General features: G+C 43.6%; 1 protein-coding gene across 3 annotated transcripts in view; it reads left to right on the top strand.

Annotated features, from left to right (window-relative positions):
* Nucleotides 1-5,354: 5,354 nt before the first annotated feature.
* Nucleotides 5,355-19,619, top strand: part of MARCHF8 (membrane associated ring-CH-type finger 8) — an 88,694-nt gene continuing 74,429 nt past the window's right edge. Inside the window, exon 1 of one of the 3 annotated variants that reach the window (XM_074544902.1) lies at nucleotides 5,355-5,791. The gene's annotated coding sequence lies outside the window, so the exon portion shown is untranslated. The remainder of the gene's footprint in view (nucleotides 5,792-19,619) is intronic. The other 2 variants (XM_074544901.1, XM_074544904.1) reach the window with 2 other exon arrangements.

Genomic DNA, 19,619 nt, shown 5'->3' with positions numbered 1-19,619 from the left:
ACCTCAATAAGAATTACAGTCTAATCACATCTGGATGGTGAATTATTGCTGAAATTAGGTGTTCTGCCCAGTACCAGAAATTCAAAACAGTACTTAATCACAAAAATAGTATTATTTACATGGTATGTGATTAAGAGTGTTAATGAGCAGGAAGTGAAAACACTGAAGTTTTCTAAAAGGAAAAACTGGGGGCTTCCAAATACCCTCTCTTCTTTCTCTCTTTGTGAAGAGTTTTTTTAGCAAATGCATATGATTTTTAAAAAGTGAATAATCTCTCCCTTCTATTCATAAACTTTATTTTGCTTGAATCTTGTACTTAAGTGCTGGAACCATTGCCCATACTGGGCCTTGTTTCCTAAAAGCCTGCACTGGCTGATGCCAAGATACAACACAGATATATAATGAAATACCTTTGGTTTTATATGTGATCTGGAGATTGAGAGTTGAGTGACAGTTTCTTCTTAGCATCTCCTGTCTTGCCAGCAATCACAGATAGTTTGTTTTGGGGAGACATAGGACTCATCAAAATAGACTGGATTAGCCTGAGATCATCCAGCCCCCCCATCTGTCTCTCGGAATAGGAGGTAACAGGCACTTCAGAAGGTGCAAAAATTCCCTAACCAAGTATTCAGGAACAGGACACTGGATCCTATGCTAATGACTAGTCTGAATAGTGAAGAACTTGCTATCTCAGTGTGATATTAATTTGGAGGTCCATAAAGGTCTAAAACTATTTTTGAATCTTGATAGATTCATACTTTCACTTATTTATATAGGTGATGTGAAAGGAATTTTCTTTCACTGCAGTTTTGAATTTCCTACTGTTTTTAAATTGAAATTCATTTGGTCCAGTGTTATAAGAAAGAGAGAACGGTGACTCCTGAATATTCAATATGTTCTGTCTTTGAATCACATCCCCTCTTACTCATCTTTTTTATGGTAGCAATTCACTGTCTTTACTATTTCAGAGTCTTAATTATGCTTGCTGTCCTCTAAACCCCCTCTAATTTTGCATTATACTTTGTCATCTACAGTTCTCTGGTTCCCATTTTCCTGTATTGTGTGTTCAGCTATAAGCTGTTCAAGGCACTGTTACAAAGGAAGCTTCTAAAATTGTGATTAAAACAATACCAGGTGAAATATGCCCAGGGTTCTTCCAAGGAGGTCCCATAGAAATGCTTAGGATTATTAATCTCCATCTAGTCTGGACAGGATGCAAACAGCATTTGTATGAGGAGGAGGGCAGGAAAGTGCTGTGAGGGGAACATGTGGCTGAGCTCAGCACAAAAGCTGTGCTGCTGAGGGAGATGCTGTGTGGGGACTGTTACACAGAACCACACTGCCTATTTTTATACCTGCACCACATCTGTGGGGACTGTTACACAGAACCACACTGCCTATTTTTATACCTGCACCACATCTCTGGGGACTGTTACACAGAATCACACTGCCTACTTTTATACCTGCACCACATCTGCATGTCGGTGGCATGCAATCTGTTAATTGCAGCAGGGAGAGCCAGAGCTGAGTATTGGCTGCTAAGAGGTAGACTTGGAAAATGGCATTCCTCCTCTGCATATTTGGGATAAATGACTTTCTATACATTCCTTAATGGTCCGAGTAACAAATGTGAAAGTGAAGCAAACTGGCCAGATCCTTTTTCCAAATTCTTGTCAGTAGAAGAGAAAGCTTTATTTTTTCTGTCTTTTTCAAAGCAGGGGAAGAACATGGTGAGCCCTAGACCAAGTTGCAGTACCACCTGACTTCTGGAGAAGCATTACTTGTCCCTGAGCTTCACTTTTTTTCTAGTAGTACATATCCTGCCTTGAATAAGCATTAAATTGACAGGGATACAAAGAAAGGACCAATGTACTTCCTGCTGTTTTTTCATTTGGATACTAAATGACAATGACTTGCAGAGCTATAAGCTTAGAGTGTGACACCTTAACGTTATGGATTGGATTTCTCTCAAGCCAGTTCACCCATACTCAGATGACTAGTTTTACCTAGACAAATCACTTCAAAAGGTCAGTTTGTTGTTTTTGCCAGCCTTTAGTTTTGAGGCTCAGAAAGCTTCTACAGAGAGCAGTGTTTTTGAGGCCTGGGTTAGGCTTTATTACTTTGAAAGCTTATCTGCTCTGGGACAGATTCAAAGCTGAATCCAGTCTTTTCAGTCTTCAAAGGCACCCTCACATGGCTGCTGAAGAGTTGCTGAAGTCTGCTGGGGTGTGTTGTCCTAGGCCTGTTTGTCACACACCGTGCCAGATTAAACCTGCTGTGTGTAGGGCTGGCTGCAGCCACTGCTGCACCCACCGTGCGCCTCTCAGCACTGCACTGGCAGGGAGCTGCAGTTTGCTCTGCAGGCAGCAATGCTCTTTTCCATGTGACACCTTAATGGCTCAGGCCACTCTGTCCCTGAGATGGGCTCCACATTATCATAGTGATTTTCAAAGGCCAGATTTTGGTAACATGTATTTGATATAGTACTGATTTATAGTACTGCATCTGAGGTTGAAGAAAGTTTAATAAATTTCAGACACTTTGAAAAAGCATTCGTTAAGATGTCTCCAAAATCATCTTGGTGCTCTGGCAACATTTTTGTTAAAGGTGATTTAACCTTAGAAATCTGGTGCTTTTCTGATAAAAGCTGATTCCTTAATCAGTCAGAAAGGATGTAAACTTTATTTGTATATCCTTTCATCTTTCTACTTGAATTCCCATCAGTTCTGTTCACCTTCCCTAATGACTCCACTTTTGCCTTCTCCTACCAGAATCTGTTTTATTCACCTAGCACAGGAAGGAATGAACCCTTGGCTCACCTTCAGTAAAATGTAAGGTCATTGGAGAACTTTTGGAGAAATACCACTTTATTTTGGCCAGTAATGTGCATACAGGAGAGTGAACAGATGGGAGAACACACAGCTCAGGATATGCAGCTTGAAAGAACTAGAAAACTGAGCTGGCTTGGAGAAAAACTAGATCCAAAACACGGTGGAATTACAAAGTAATCCCTGAAATATTGTGGAGTTGCTATGGAGACATGCAGGTGCTCAGACCAACACTGTAGACTAAAAAGATCATTTCTAATTATCTGGGAAAAATGAATTATGCTTTTCCACATAACTACTGTATGTATGGTAATAACTAAGGAGCAAAAAGGACACAGTTATACAACAGTTGTTACTATTCAGGGTTTCTGCCCCATACCCCTTTCCAGGTCTTTGTGCTAAAAGGAGTAAAGTATTTCTAAAAAAACATAGACTTATAACCTTCTAGAGAGGATTGGAGTCTCCTGGGCATAGAGAAATTTTGCTTTGTCTTTTTAAATAAATTCAATAAAATTGTGTTTATTGTTGATGCCAGGTAAGGCCGCGTGTGTGCTCACAGTCCAGATCTCATGTGCAGGGCATTGGGGCAGCTCTCTGTGCAGATCAATCAGTTCTTCAGCTAAGTGTGATGTGCATTTCTAGGCACACATTCTCAAACTATGTTTTTTCTGTAACTCTGAGCTAGAGCTATTCAATTAGCAAAATTGAACTGTTCCGTTCTGTTCCCGTAATTTTTAAAACCTTGTATCTTCTACTGAGGTTTCAAACAGCAACACTAGCTGGAAGAATTTAATGTTTCCATTTGACTAATGGCCTTTAGCTTAAGCTTGCTCATTCTTTCCTATTTCTGAAATTAGCAGCAAGTTGGAGGGGGGAACATTGGCAACAGCTTAGGTTTGTATTTTCTACTGAGGGCTGAGAGACATTCAGGGTATTCCACAGTAGTGCTTGCCCTTCAGTATTGAGGCTTTAGTCTCAGTTCTGCAGTCCTGTATTCAGGAGGCCGCTGCTGAGACTTTAAGCCAAGAACAACAATGTGTTAAAATACTAGACAATAAAATACTTTCTGGGGAAACAGAGACCATGGAGTAAGAATTGCAAAACACAGGGAAAGCTTAGATCTGCAAAGTGGTTTACTGCGGATTCTTTCATTTCAGGCCTAATCCTTAGTTATTCTACTTTGCCTGGAAAAGCTCTGTTTTGTGCAACCATTTTTCTGTATAATATCTACTTCTATTCCAGTGGTGTCTACAGGCCCTTTTCCTAGTCTGGTACACAGCACTGAGTGTGAGCTATGCTGTTCCCAAAGTGGAATACATCCCTAACCCGAAAAATGTTTAAAAACCCAAACAAATCACACAACAAAATGGATTGAGAGCATGAAAGAAGGAAAAATCCTTCCTTAAGAAATCCCAGTGGCCTCAAGATAAGCCAGCAGTACTGGTTCTCTTTACAAACCTATACTGCCTATCAAGGGGACAGTGGTTATCATCACATATGCATGTTTCCATACACTATTTTATGAATGGATACAATCTAGGTTGCTTGACTTCAATCTACATAGGACTAAACTGGAGTTCTGCACACTCTCCTCTTCCCAGGAAGACACACCATACACGCTGGATGGTGCTTCTCCCACCTTCACTACATGGGGGTGCTGGGTACCAACTCACAGTGTAATGAGAGTATTTCAGCCCAGCTTCTCTGTGCTCTGCAAACCTGATGTAACATTTCATTTTTCTGTAGGGGGTGATCTCTGCATGAAAAGGGGTTACCTTACTCATCTTTCGCTTTTTGCACTGTTCTCAGTGGGTACGTGTAATCTCCATGGAGCCCTGTAAATTATTGTGAAAAAGTGCAGATTCAGGAGATGAAAAATTCAACTTAGGTTTAGTGAATGAATTTTCATGTTAAGTCAGGAGGTTTCTTTGTTTTCTCTTTTATTATTTGAATAATATCTGCATTCTTGTCCGTGCTTCAGTGACAGAAACTGTTCAGTGAAGCTGCCTACTTTCCTGGTTTTTTTTCACTTATTCCCAAGTGGGATAGTCATCATGTGTCTGAACAGAGAAAAGTCGCCCTTGACTTATTCACTTTGCTTTTTCCTCCTGTAAAATTCCCCTCAATAGTATAGTTCACCTATTCCAGCCAATCTCAGGAGAGAGTTATCTTTGGGAAGAAGAGATTAAGGTATTCTGGTTGCATAACAAAAGTGTAAAATAGCAACAGAGTACGGCACCCAAATATAGGTATGGGGCAAACTCAAAGCTTTTCCTTGACATATTTTTTTGCTGATAACTCAATAAGTGCAGGTGAGCCATGAATACAAAACACCTTACGACGATGGCTATTAGCCATCATCAGGCTTTCAACATCCCTGCATTTTAAAAAGTTAAATGGCACCCTGTGAAGTTACGATGCTTTATTGTACATACTAAAGCGCGACCCGTTTTACCCTGAGCCCAGTGACAGCAGCATCCCCGCCTGCGGCTGCGGGAGGCAGGGCTGAGCCCGGGACAGCCGGACGGCACTCGCTCTGTGCCGATTGTCGCCTCCCGGTGCCCGCCGGTCCCGCCCCCGCCCGCCCGCCGCGCAGGTGCCCGGAGAGCGTCCCGGGGCAGCGGGGCCGCAGCGCCGCCAGCCCGAGCGCTCCGGGAGGCTCCAGCGGGCGGCGATCGGGGGCCGGGACAGCCGCGTCCCGCTGCGGAGCGGCCGCCGCGCCTGCCCGCGCTGCTCCGGGCCATGGCGGCGGGGGCGGGCCGGGGCGGGGCGGCGCGCTGACAGGCAGCCCGGCCGGGGAGCCGCGGTAAACAGGAGCCGGGGAAGAGCTGGGGGAGACCGGCCTCGTAGGAGCCTCCCGGCCCCGCGGCCCGCCGCCCCCTGGCCCCAGGTCATGGGCAGCAGCAGCCGCCGCAGCCGGAGGAGGAGCCGCCGGCCCGGGCCCTGTGCGGGGCACCACCGAGGTAGGCTCGGCCGCCGCCCTGGCCGCGGGCAGCCGCCGCTTCCTCCGCGGGGGCCGAGCCGGGTCCGGCGCCCCTCCGGCGCCGCGAGGCCAGGTACCGGGGCCGGGCCCGGGGCGGGCTGGTGCGGGGGCCGCCTGCCCGGGGTCGCTGCCCCGCGGCCGCCGCTCGTCCCGGCCCCGCCGGCAGCCGCTCGCCCGCAGGGTCCGGCAGGTGGGGCGGGCCCGGCCCGGCTCCCCGCGGATCCGTGCGGCGGCCGGGGCTGGGGGCACCGTGGGGCGGGCGCGCCGCGTTCAGGGCTGCTCCGCCGGCGGAGCTGGGGAAGCGGCACCTAATTCCCTGGTAAGAGGCTTTCCCACCTCCGCCGTCTTTGTCTGCACAGCCTCAGCTGCTGCTGCTGGCGCTGGGAGCATTAGTGTTGCTGCACTCGGGGAAACCGAGCGCGGATCAGCGGTGGGAACGGGACCGTGTTTGCTCCAGGTGTCCCGTTAGGAGGAGGACGCGAATTCGCGTTCTGTGAGCAGCGTGGAACAGAGATACAAACAGTACCCAAGGTGTGCTGGTAGCAACGCGTTCGTAAGGAATCGTGAAGTTTCACGGCAGACTAAGGAACGGTCAGAATTCCTTCATGCTTCTTGGAGCTAGTTGGCAGGAAGAGTAATGCTCGAGTTGTTCCAAACTGTAACACTTTAACTTCGCCTCATTTTGGTACGCTGAAAGTGCAAGCAAAGCGAGAATTACAATGTGCCAATGCCAGATCAGTTGGTCTCAAGCTGCAGTGCAGGAGGGCACGGCTCAGCTCTGCAGTGGGCAAAGGACTGGTCTATTTCCAAGCATCGCGAATCTGTGAAATAACCCAGCAGCATAAACATAGAAAGGACAATTTAGCTAGAGCTTGAGTGGAGGTGGAAACAGATACTGGAAGGAAGATGGGGGTGGGAGAGAGCCGGTCTGACAGTAACGCTTCAGCTGAAGCAGCAGCAGTTTTTATGAATTTGTGCTTCTAAAATTGGTTTGGAGTAGTGTCAGATGAGGCTGAGATTGATCTAGCAATAGTCCTAGTCAAACATTTTCAGAGAAAAGTTTTCTTTGAAGAACACTTTATTTATTAGACCTAAGATATTTTGTTTGAAATCTGTCAACATTGATCAATTTCTACTGATGCAGAGTTCTGCTAAGCCTGCCTGAGGACCAGGGTTCCTGGAAACATCAATGTTCCTGGCTCGAGGGTATGAATAATACCTGCTGGGGCTGTTTGTGGCTTCTCAGCTGTAGCCCAAACTGTTTGGTGCCAGATTCTCCTCAGAACAACCTTGTAGCTGCTCAGAGAAAGTGAGACTTCATTCTGCTGCGGTTGCTGAAAATGGTAGAGCTGAGGAAGTCTCAACAACTGCCCTTTTGCTGGGAACGTGGTGTGACTTAGTTCTAATGCAAACTTAAGAAATTAACAATTCACACAATATTTGTTCTTGGGTTTTGTGTTGTTCTTTTGATTTTATTTTTTTTTTTACTTGGATTTCAGCTAGTCCTAGCCAGAAGTTCTGCTTATAGAGATAAACTAGTTAAAAAGAAGTGATTTTCTGTTTTGGGGTGTCACATTGGAAGAAAAGCTGCATGCTTTTCGTGCCTTAGTATATGGATATGGGACTAGAATTGTTGGAGATGTTCAGGTGAGATCTAGTGCTAGAAAATACACCTGTTCCCAGGCTGCTTTTGTGCAGTCTTAGCTGTTATGAGGATACATTAATTCAGCATGCTGGACGAACTTTCTGTATTTTCAGGATGAGTTTGTTTTGGTTTGGTGTTTTGGTTTTTTTTTTTTTTGGGGGGGGGGGTGTTTGTGGTTTTTTTGGGTTTTTTTTTGTTTAATTTAAACTTATTTTGGACAAGCAACTCTCACATGTTCAAGGGTGAAAGGCCTTCCCAGCTGCTGAGGCTGTCACAGGTACTTCAGGCAATGTACCAAAGTGTCTGACAGACTCAGTTCCTCACTGCTCTTCCAAGCACTGACATCATTGGGGAAGGCAGGGCACTGCAGGAATGTGACAACTTCCAGTAAAAATGCTGCTCAGGGAAGGAGTTGGAGGTGGTTGTTACAAGCCCTGAATTGATCCTGCTGCATAAGAAAAAGCAGTTTCCTGCTATGGATCTTTTCTGTTGTGTACCTCAGTCAGCCCCAGTGGGCCTGCCTGATAGCTAGCTTCAGAAAGTGTGAATAATAGAGTGTGAGTGGCTGTCTGCCAGGAAAAAATGAAAACAGGAATATTTTCTTTATTTTCTTAATTGTTTTTGATTTTGTTTTGCTCTTGTTCTGCCTTTCCACCACCCCCCCCCCCAAAAAAAATAAGGAACTCTTGATCCTGTAGAAGTGTTTAACTGACATTCTTTAAGAGCCAGTAGATGGACCATAAAAAATTAACAGGCATTGAAAGGAGGAACTTCCAGGAACCCTGAACAACCTTGTGCTTGGACTGTGTCTGTGTGTGGCAGACAGATAGTGACTAGCAAAGCTATAGAAGGCTATAAGGAATAAAAACTTGAAATATGGGGAAGACTTCCCTTGCAGGGCATAAAGTATTAGAGGGGAAATCTTCCTGGGGGACGAGTTATCCATTTACTGCTCGTGCCAGCTCTTTCTTGGGAGCATCTAGTGCTGCCTGCTGCAGGAGCTGTGTGAGCCATGTAGATTGCACATCTCATTCACTGTATTAATTTCCATAGTGATACAGAGCTCATGCAGGGTTTGCTGGGACTTCTGTTTTGCTGACTTGTGGAATGACTGCAAAGATCTGGCGGCAGCTCGATGTAGCACAGCAGAGCTGGCATTACACTTGCTGGGTGGGCTTTGTTCACTGTGAATTTTCACAGCTCCAGATTGTTGAATTGCTCCTCACTGAGATAGGGTCAGTTTTACTAGTTCTGCTTGGATTTTACTGAAAACTTCCCAAAAGAACTCTTAATTTCTAAACCAGATTATTTTTCACTATTTCCCACAATGTTTTTGTGGGATTTATCAAGGTATCCACATTCATGTGAAGCCTTAAAAAAACCAAATAATGGATTACATAGTGTTTGTTTATTGATTCTGGGGTAGGTAAATGGACAAGGGATCTTGGAAGCCTGGTCTTTTTGCAATTAAAGCTATGCTTTAAGAGCTTTGTTACTCTTAAATGTAACTCATCCCCAGACAGCCAGACAGTTCACCAACAGCAAGAGCTCTCAACCATCAGCAGTTTCTAGTGCTTGCAATTTCTTTTCCCTAGGGAAAGGAAGGCTGGCCTTTATTATATGTTCTGCTGGTTATCCTGTTTGGGCTGATCTAGATCAAAGGTGTTTGTAAATGACTGTCAAACTTCTCTGTCTTTTGAAATGAGTGCCACTCTGGAGCTCAACATTTGGTACCTGCGGGCGAGGTGGTGGGGCTTAGTAGCAAATCTTGAATTTGACCTGGCAGAATGTCGTGGTTGATTGGCCTCAAATGAAAACAGTGTTGGAAATTTTAGATAAAATACACATATATTACTTATGTGTAGTATGTATCTATGTCATGGGTGGAAAATAGTGAAAGGTTCTAGAAAGTGTGGCTGAGATTTTCCATAGTTACATGAAATAAAGGCAGCAGATGAGCACTTTATCCCTGGAGACTCATTTAAGGATCCCAGTCATAAACTTTGCAAAATGCGTGGCCAAAATTCATATGGAATATACATGTATATTTTGGGGGTAGGTAAATCCTGGGTATCAGTTGGGAATGCCTTGATATCTGCCCTTCAGAGGGCATCAGGACAGAATTACATGTTACCAGTCCATTTTGCAGGTGAGGCTGCAGGTGAAGAACAGCACCAGAGTTTCTCCTTGGGAAAACATGCATTGGACTTAAGAACATCCTTTAACAGGTCACTGCTGCCTCAGCTAAGATGGAGTTTGGGCTTCAGTAAGATCATGTGTTTATGCACCATCCAGATAAGAGGTTCATTACAAGGAATAAAAATGTTGTCAGCTGTTCTTTCCTGAGCTGGTAGTTTGGCTTCTGTCAAACTCATCCTGTGTCCTTGACACAGGATGAGAAAGTTCCCCCTTTGAATCAAAGGGTTAATTGGTTAATAGGGGAAGGTAAGGAAGCTAGAAGGTGACAAACCAAAAAAGGAAGGAAAGACAAGAATATGGTTCAAGTTTACACATAAAGTTGCTCATTTTAAAAAAAGTATACTAATCATTTGTGCCTCTCTTTCTCTCAAATGTGCTTTATTTTTAAAAAGCTTTTTTGTTCCTCTTTAGTGTGTGTACTGGGCCTGCAAGGAAGAGTATCTGTAGGGAAAAAAACCCCAAGGCTTCTGAATAAATAGCTAGGCTTCCCCTGGGTCTGATCTGTTGATTCTAATGACCAGAATAATTTGTCACTCAGACTTACTTACTGCTAATAACTCTGTGCCGTTGTGCTGCTTGAGGAAGGGAGTTGTGCCTCTGTTCTTGTTGCTAGAGTTGAGTTTGAAGTTCTCCTTTCTCATTTCAGAAGAAATTCCATGGGCACACCACACCGATGTGTGAGGGTCCACACGTTGCCATGAGTCCTAGCACTGAAACTAGAAACTGGCTTCTAGACATGGGATTTAGGTGCATTCTGCCTCTAGAGGACCATTTGAGTACCATTAATTGAAGGAAGCAACAAATTGACTCTGAACAACCTCCCCTATAAATATTGAGGAAGTTTTCAGTCAGATCTTCTACTGTAAGCAGTTCCCGTGGCAGTGGACCTGGCCTTTACTGTCCCGGGAGAGGGAAGGTGGTGTCACAGGATTATTGGTGGGAACCCTTCATCTCCAGATTACTGCAGGGTTTTCAAAAGGGATGTCTTTGGTTAATGTCACCCATAAAGGTCTCCTAAAGCATTTCTTTGTTGAGACTCCTTCAGCACCAGTGGGAGCTGTAGGAAGACAAAGCCTTCTCTGCCTATTTATATTTGCTTTCCCTGTCACTGGCTCCTTGTCTCATCCAGGACAGAGGATTAATCTCTCTGATCCCTCTATTTCTAGTTGTAAAAGCACAGTGTGCTGTTGGGGGTGATTCACTACTATGCCAATCCTTGTTATAATCTCTTGTAACTACGAATGCATCAGTCAGAAGAGAAAGGCTAATGGAAAAATGTGGCATATTTCTGTTTATGTATTTTTTTTCTATGTGCATATAAATATTTATGGGAAGATTGATGGATTAGAGAACAGGAAGTGATGCAATACAGGGCTCTGCCACGGTTTCATAACATGGGCCACATTATAGCAGTAAATTCTTGCAAATGACTCTATCTGACTGTAGTTTTGTCTCCTTGCATATTTACTGTGCCCTTCTTCAGCAAACCACTCTCAAGGGGCTTGCATTTTACAGCATGATGAACTCTGCTACAGTGGATAGAAAGTGAAAGTTGGCAGTGGTTTTTTGGTTCCTCATACACAAGCGTGTATGGCATACCAGAGGAATGTGAAGAGCCTGAGGTAATAGTTTACCATAGGTGATGACAGAGAAGAAAACACTCATGGGAGCAGTCTGACTCTTTCTGAAGTTGACAGTAGGCTTCGATTTTTCATTCCCTTCTAGTAAATGACGTGAATTCCCCTTGCAGTTCTGCATCCAAAATGTCCTTTTAGCTGTGATTATTGTTAGAGCATTTAGAATAATCATCTTGAGCTTGCCTGCCAAGACTAAGCTGTTAGTGCCAGGACTAGGAAGGACAGTTGTTGTCAGTGTTTTTTCTCAAGTGCAATCTGTGACGATTGATTTACAATGAAACTGCTTCCATAAAAGGTGTCCATGTGTATGTATGTGCATCCATATAATCCACAAAAGCAGGTGGGATGAAGATTTACTGCTCTTTGACATTACAAGTGATCTCTAGAGGAAAGGATTTTTTACACCAAGCATGATAAATGCATATTGAACTAAATGCTGTCTTGTTTCAATGAGAAGAAAAAAATCTGCTTAGCTTTAAAAAGAAGAGGAAGTTCCCTTGCAGCTAAAAAGGGGTTTTTTTGTGAGAGACAGGAAATCTGAGTCTTTTTCCTGCTTCTGGCCTGTTTTTCCCATTTCAGTTACTTCACCTATGCACACCTTAGTTTCCTGTAACTCAACTGTTATCTCTATCATGATATTTGTAAGGTTCTTGGATTTTTATTTAAATTTTTTAACCTGTTCTCTAAGGGGAAGTGGGTTTATGCAATCACACTGCCAGTAACTTCTGAACCTGTTGGCTAAATGTCACATAATTGCTGGAACTTTAGATGTGGCAGAAAGAATGGAATGTCAGTTGCAGTGTCACAGCTGAGAACTGCAGCCTCGCCCTGTGCTGAAGCCCATGGAGATGGCACTCTCTAAACATAAGCTCGGCCACATGGATGAGTGGCCCCTATGAAACCATGGGACACCAAATGCAGGATCTCAGACTGTGCTAATCCTGTTGCTGTGAAATGGCCTTCTTCCAGTGCAAGGCCTTCTGAAAGCTTAGGAGAAATGCAAAGTATTGTTACCAAATTAGAGCTGCTGTGATGCATCAGATTCTTCACAAAATTAATGTCTGAAAACTAAGGGGGTGGAGGGAGGAGAGATACCCTTGTAAAATTACATGATTCTTGTCAGGCTGGCTTGATCTGGGGAATTAGCAAAGAACAGTAGCAGGTTTGATTAAAATATGGAAGGGAGTTTTAACTTTGCTCTTGGCATAAAAAAGCAGGAGCTAATAAAAACAAGATCAGATTTCAACCTTTTAAACACATTGGTGTTCTTATGCAGTGTTTTCCTATTGAAGTCTTGGAATATCTTCTTTTTTGGGGGCGTGAAAACTATATATTGCCTCTTAGCAGTTCCTTTGTGTGGGGCATGTATGTTGTTTCTGTGTTTGTTTTGACAGCAATGTTCAGCTATTTTGCACCCTTTATCTTAGGGTCAGACCTGACAGGGGAGGAAACTCTTACTGAGACTGCTCAAGTTGAGTGTTTCTGATGTTGCAGAAGTTCTCGCCAATCATTGCAAAATTGCAAGGCTTGAAAGCTCTCTGTATTGTTCTGTGTGTGCTGCTGCATGCTTTGGCAGGGTATGAAAAGGAGTCCTGCTCTAGTACACCTGCAGAGCTCTGCAGTTCCTGAGACCTTTTAGAGATAAGCATCTTTTTATGTGCCATCCTGGAAGTGTAGGGAAACTGCCTTGTGATGTTTTCCAGGGAAAGCATGGAGAACTTGCAACACTATTGTAATTTCCAAATGGCAAAAAAGTTCAAAATTATTATTCTTTGACCTTTCCTAATCCATCTGATTACTTTCCTAAATGAAATGTGTGGCTTTGTCTCTAGTGAGGCAGTGTGCAAGTGATGTATTAGACCTGCAGTTTCAAAGCAGCAGGATATGGCCCTGCCAGAGCCCTGTGCCTGGTACTAAGCCTGCCTAAGTGCTCCTTGCATTTTACCCCTGCTCAGTAAGGCTGCATTTGAGATGCTGCTAGTGAAGTGTGGAAGCATCTCCTCTGTATATTTACATACCAAAGGCAGTAGGGTAAATCTGACATGTGCTTTTCAGTCTTTTGGTGCTGTTTTTCTTCCCAGGATCTCCCATGGTGAGTGTCTGGTGTTCTGGGGACCCTGAAGCACTTGTATCTGCCCCAGACCTAGGCTTTTATTTACTGGTGGTGTTGGTATCAGCTTCTCCAACCACAGGGCAAGGATCCCAGCTCAGTTGCAGTTGAACATGTGTGATTCAAGATACAATTTCTCACTCACTTTCCTTTGTTAGTGATACCCTGGCAAGCATGGCATCATGTGGTCCAGCAGCCTGAGAGCAAAGAGTGCAGGATCAGTTCCTTATATAGAGAGGGAATTAGATACCTCATACATTTTATTCTTGGCTGTGATCTTTCATTGTGTCTTGTTAGATATTTGTTATGATTGTTTGCTTTCTGTCTACTTGAGCTCTACTTGTCAGCTTGGACACGTGTTCAGTCTGTCTCATCCATCTTTGCCACTGGGAAGTTTTTTAGTTGGCATGTTCTCCCTGTGCAGAACTCCAGGTGTTTTGCAGAGACTTGGTAGGGCTGTGATGCCCTGCAGGCATCGTGCTGCTTGGCTGCGTGTCAGCTGCCTTTTCAAGTCCTCATTAGCTGCTGCATTAAGGTTTTGTGCTCTGTAAGACCTGCATGGGTTTGGTTAGCCTGTCTTTGCTGTCTGTGCCTTGTGGGAGGAGGCTGCAGGGATGGTTCTGCTTCAGGGTAGATGCTCTGCTCAAGGCAGGCATGTTTTCCAGTTGCATCCTGATGCTCTGGTGTTATCTCCCTTTCCACATGACACTACAAAGCATGCACTTATCCCTTGTCACCCAGTTCATATTGCTGCTTCTATGAATGAGGAAAGAGAAACTCAGAGAGCTGATGATCCAACCTCTGAGTGATTGCTTTTGAGCTATATCCTGTGTGGCTCATGGGCAGGTCTTTGTGGTTGATGTAATCTCACTAATGCATATGAGAGACATCTGAGCCAGGAACTGGCAATTTAATAAGATGATGAAACTGTTGGGTTTCAAGTCTGAAAGTAACTCTTGTCAGCAGGGAATGGGAGTGGAAAGCAACTTGCCTGTACACAGTGCGTCCCACCAAGGCCAGTAGCATGGACACACTGCAGCACAGGCCTGCTTTTCTGAGGTGCTGTTTATTCCCCGTGTCCAGCGACCCCTCTGAGTCAAGGACAGTTGGCAAGTTTCTGAGCCAAGCCTTTCTTTTGCTGGCCTCTGTTTCTTCCTCTCTTGTAATGTGCCAAAAAAGAAAAAAAATCACTAGCAGGCTAAGTCATACTTTAACTTGGTGAGCAATAAAAACAATGTGTTTCACTGTCTCTGGGCCTTCTACGACCCCTTCTCGAAAAGATGCCACTCCAGCATGACAGCTTGCAGAGGGATGGGTCACTCCAGCTTGCAAATGCCTTCACCACTGGAGTGTGAAGATGGCTCTGCCTTTCGAGATTTCTTCATCTCCCCTAGCTGTTCTTTCTAGGCTTTGAGTGAGAAACTTGAAGATGTTAAGTACTTTCTTAGGTGTATGATAGCTGCTTCATCTTTGCTAGTAGATGATGGCTTTTGAAGAGATACTAAATATTGTATTGGAAATTCAAGTGTAAAATGTAGTCTTAGAAAAAGCAGTAACTAATTTGCAACTGAGTGCAGCTCCAGCTCAATCAGACAATTGCTAAAAATAATTTACCTTCTAATTCCACTGGTGATCTCTAATTAGAGAAGTCTTCTAATTCATAACCTGCGTATAGGACAAGATCAGAGACTGAAGTGGTTTTGCCAGTCTGGAAAGAATCAGTGTTTGGAGAGGTAATTCTAGGGGGAGACCAGCTGTTCTGACACTGATGGTAGCAACTTTGCTCTTCATTTATGCTGAGCCTTTACCCTAAATACGGTAGGGTACAGTTTTTCCAGCAGTGTCTTCTTTTTAGGAAAAGAAGATGCCCTCCTTGGTGGGCATCTGCTTCCTAGAGATTTTATTTTTCCTGTAAAAAAACCTCACCTACCCCAGAAAACCCAATCCATGAGCAGAGGAAGAACATTATATATATGTTGCATTGTTGATTCCTGCTTGAAGCTGTTAGGTTGAACATTTTAAGACACCTATGTCTATTTGCTGAAGAAGCAGCACAGCAAGGAAGAGGGAGCCTTTTCAGCTGAGGTATTTCACATCTCCTTAGATTGGGATCTGAGTACTTTTTAGCCACTTGTGGATTTAATTTCTTAAGTTGACTTCTGTTGTCTGTAGTAAGGCAGTGGGAGATCAGCTGGCCTTGCTGAGATGTGAAACTTCTAACAACTGCAGGAAATGTAGGGGATGTGAGCTTGTACCAGATTATTTCTTTGTAAGATAGTGGTAATGTTGCCAGGTAGTGCCATTCACTGAATAGCATGTGTCCCTGAAAAACAGGGAGTGAAACTTCCTCTGAGCTCAAGGCTTTGTGCCTCTTCCAGAGAGAGCACAGCCCGTGGGGAAGCACCGTGCCAGGCACAAGGTCACTTGTGACGCCGAGGGGAGCGGGCCTGTTCCCAGGCACAGTGCTGCTGCATGTACAGCCCAGAGACTGAGGGGAATGACTGGGTCCTCCAAGAGGAAAGCAGCAGTGTTTTGGTCACTTCAGAAATAGCAGAAGACATCTTTAGGCTTTATATACCTTGTGAACATCTTGATGTGCTGTACAGCCCATGTGTGGGAGCCTGTGCTAAAGATGGGACTATCTGGAATTGAACAAGCCAACTGTTTTAAGTGAGCAGAAAATGGAGGAGATTTTTGTCTTGACTTTGTAACTTTTGCTGCGTTGGGAACAGGAGGTAGTTTTCTTTTTTTCAATTGAGAAAGAAAAAACAAACTTGCATTTGCCATTTAATATGATTAATAGAGAAATACATAGTTATCTCTCCATTAACCTAACTCTATAGATGTTCAAATTATTTGTCTGTAGTTATTTTTCATCTGCTCTTTGGGAGAGCAAATGTCCCTGATTGTAATTGTAATTGTAGCTACTTAGAGAAGGAAACCAGAAAGTCAGCAGGTATGGGTCCTGGAAAACATGGAGGAGATTAGGGTGGAGTTCTGTGAGTTTTCCTCTCTTGCAGTGAAGGACGCTGTTGATGTGAAATTCAACAGGTTCGATGCTTGCCTTTTTCTCCAGCAGTAGATTTTCCATGAGGACTAATGATATTTTAGCTTGATAAATAAATAAATTTTTCCTTCTAGCTTTCAGTTTCAACAGATACCTGATCAAAACTACTGTTTCTTTCAGGTTTTATCTTCATGAGTGTTTCAGGTTTTACAGTAGTGCTCGTATGCACCAGAGTTGCACTGGCCTTGTTTAGCACATTTGACTCATCTCACCGGCTCCTGTTTAAACTAATTTAAAGCAAAGACCGTGTCCTTGGGGAAAAGACAGAAAAGCCACTTCTAAATGTGATTGAGTTGAAGAATGTGACATGTCAGTTGGCATAAGTGATGTGGCCATGCTCCTGAATTTTATTTTCCTTTTTGGAGATCTTCATATAGCAGCTTCTTTTACTGCCTTGTAGATACGCAACAGCATCTCAGTATCCATTCCATTGTATTGCTCCAGTTATCACCATGTTCCTTCAAAACCACCTTTTGTCCCACAGAATTTTGCTGTCTGCTGGCTTGGGCCTCCCCTCTCCCTTACTAGACACTTGGAGATTGCTTTAAAACACATGCTGGAGTAAAAACTGGTAATCATTTAAGAGTAGGTCAGAAGGGCACTGCAAGTTAGCCTGTTCTCCAGCAGCAAGGAACAGACCTGTGCAGTTCTGAGTGTTTCTCATTAGTAAGCACCATTTTCTGTACCTGGGTACTTCACCCTGTTTCAGTGGCTTTCTGCAGTGTCTGTGTTTGGCTGGCAACGAGCAGCTAGTGGATGATAGCTGGACTTTACTGCTGTAATTCTGGCGGTAGAAAGCTGTGATGGGTTTGCTTTAATAGGATTCTATACAGGGCTTGCAAGTGCATAGGAATGGATTGGTGGAGTTTTTTGCTGTTTCTCTAAATTTCTCATAAAATCTCTAAACTTCTGAATGCTTTTAGAAATGAAGGGACTAATACTGGGTGGGACAGAAAGGGTCAACACTTTATTGCTGAATTGAGAACAGGGACAACGGGTGAGGATGCAACTGCTGGACACTGTTTCCTTGTCTATGCAAGAAGGCAGTGATTTAAAAGAATCCACAGTCACGTATTCATCTCATGATTGCATCCAGTGGCTATTTTAGGTACAGTGGGGATGAATGGCTCTTTATAGAGTGTGGTAAGAATGCCTTGTCTGTGGGTTTCAGTAGTGCCAGTCCCTTCGGGTGGCACAGAGCGCTGTTGTGGGGCAGGACGGTCAGAAGCAGCGCACACGTGCCAGCAGGCTGGTGTGCAATAACACCCGCGCCAAGGGACGCGCTGCCAGCGCGTCCGTGTCGGCTCTGGCACAGCGAGCTGGGCTCTGACTGCTTGTCAGCCATCTGGAAACAGTTGTCTGGCCTTTAAACTACACCAGGGACACTTAAAATATGATAGACACATGCAGACTTTTTAACCACCCAGCAAATCCAATGATAAGGTTGCAGCTGGAAGAGGCTGTCTTGTTCTGGCACTGGAAGGGATTTAGTTAAGTTCACAGACCTGGACTCTGTCTGTGGGCTTTATACAGCCTTACTTTTTAATGATAATGCTGTGACACAGAGGTTCTTAAACTATAGGCATAGTTTTCATGTTGAAGTCTATGAGAAATACCGTGTTTGTCTGCCGAGCAACTTTCTCAAATCAAGATCTGGCAATTTTTGGTGACAGTGCAGGTGTGAAACTGAGAGACTGACTCGGATGAGTAGTGCTGTTATTGCTTGTCTTACTGTACGTCTTCAGTCTGTGCTGTTGGTTGTGCCAGGTACTGTACATTGCCATGGTAAGGAACAATACCACCCACAAAAGCTAGCTGTGTGGCTGGAACAGCCAGGAAATGGGAAGTGGAAGCACTGTTATCCTTCCATTGCACAGAAGTGGCTAAACCAAAGAACTTCAATGATTTGCCTTCTTGAACCACAGCCAGTGAGCACACCTCTGTGTTGGTGACGCTTGAAATAAAGATGGGCAGCAGTGTCAGTGAGGTGTGCACTTTACTCCCTGAGCACGCTGTTCTGCCTGGAGGAAAGTCCTCATGCACGTCCCAGTGTTGGTCCTTCCCACACTGCCTTTTGCTCAGGGGATTCCTGGACGTAGCAAATGTACAGAGAAGGTATCAGAATGGAAAAAGATAGAAATTTAAAGCCTTTAAGGAAACATACTATGCCTGAGTATATTCCTCAATAAAAAGTTCTCACTGAAGTCTGTTATACTTTATTGACTCATGGTATTTCTCTGTATTTAACATGTATTTAGAATTTTTAAATCTGGGGGATTGCAAATGATTTCTGGTAGTGAGTTTGGCATCAGAAATCAGGTTACTTTAAAATGTGAGAATTTATGGTTGAAATTCAACTCATCTGTGACATGCAAGTTAGCAGAAGAATTAGGTATACAGGATTTTTGGTACATTGCTCTTTTTTGCTCTGCATTTGAACTTCTGCAGACTCTGGTTTTGGGCTCTCCAGTTGCTTTGAGCAAGTCCTAAAGAATGTGGTTTATAGGTGTTTCTTCAGAGTTTAAAGGCTTGTCATAGTGATCCAGAAATCTAGATTTTGTTAATGCTTCCGCAGCAAAAACATGTTGTAACTTGAACCTATAAATTAAGAGTTACCTGACATTTAACTTGTAAATCATTCAAAAGAAATACATTCTTATGTGCATGGCTTTGGAAATTTCTTAGTCAAAGACAAAGAAGGAATGATTTCACATTTCTTCAAAACACAGAATCATATAACCAATAGTATATTCTTTTTGCTCTGCCTTAAGATGAGTGTTTTGCCTGGTAGCAGTTAAAGAAAAGTGAAGAATGTTGATTAGGTGCCTGTTGTTTGTAAATGGCTTTTACAACTGTTTGTCTCTGATGTAAAGAAAAATAAGTGATGTAGCACAGAATTTTCCTAAAAATGCATTGTTATCGCTGTACAATATAGAATGTGAGCAATGTCCTCACTGAACAATGGTTAGACTGTTCTGTTTCATCATTGTCTTGCATTGTAAATATTTATTCTGATTGAGAGACCCAGGCTTTTGTTGTCTTCAATGTAAGTGTATGCATTTTTTAAATAATCTTTAATAATTTTGAAGATAAAAATACAGTGCAATTTTTCCTTGGATTTCAGAACTGATTTAGAGTTTTATGAGTGCC

Source organism: Zonotrichia albicollis, chromosome 7 (genome assembly GCF_047830755.1).
Source record: "Zonotrichia albicollis isolate bZonAlb1 chromosome 7, bZonAlb1.hap1, whole genome shotgun sequence".
Lineage (NCBI taxonomy): Eukaryota > Metazoa > Chordata > Aves > Passeriformes > Passerellidae > Zonotrichia > Zonotrichia albicollis.
Note: the sequence above shows the minus strand (reverse complement) of the source record. Positions and strands in the feature narration are given on the sequence as shown.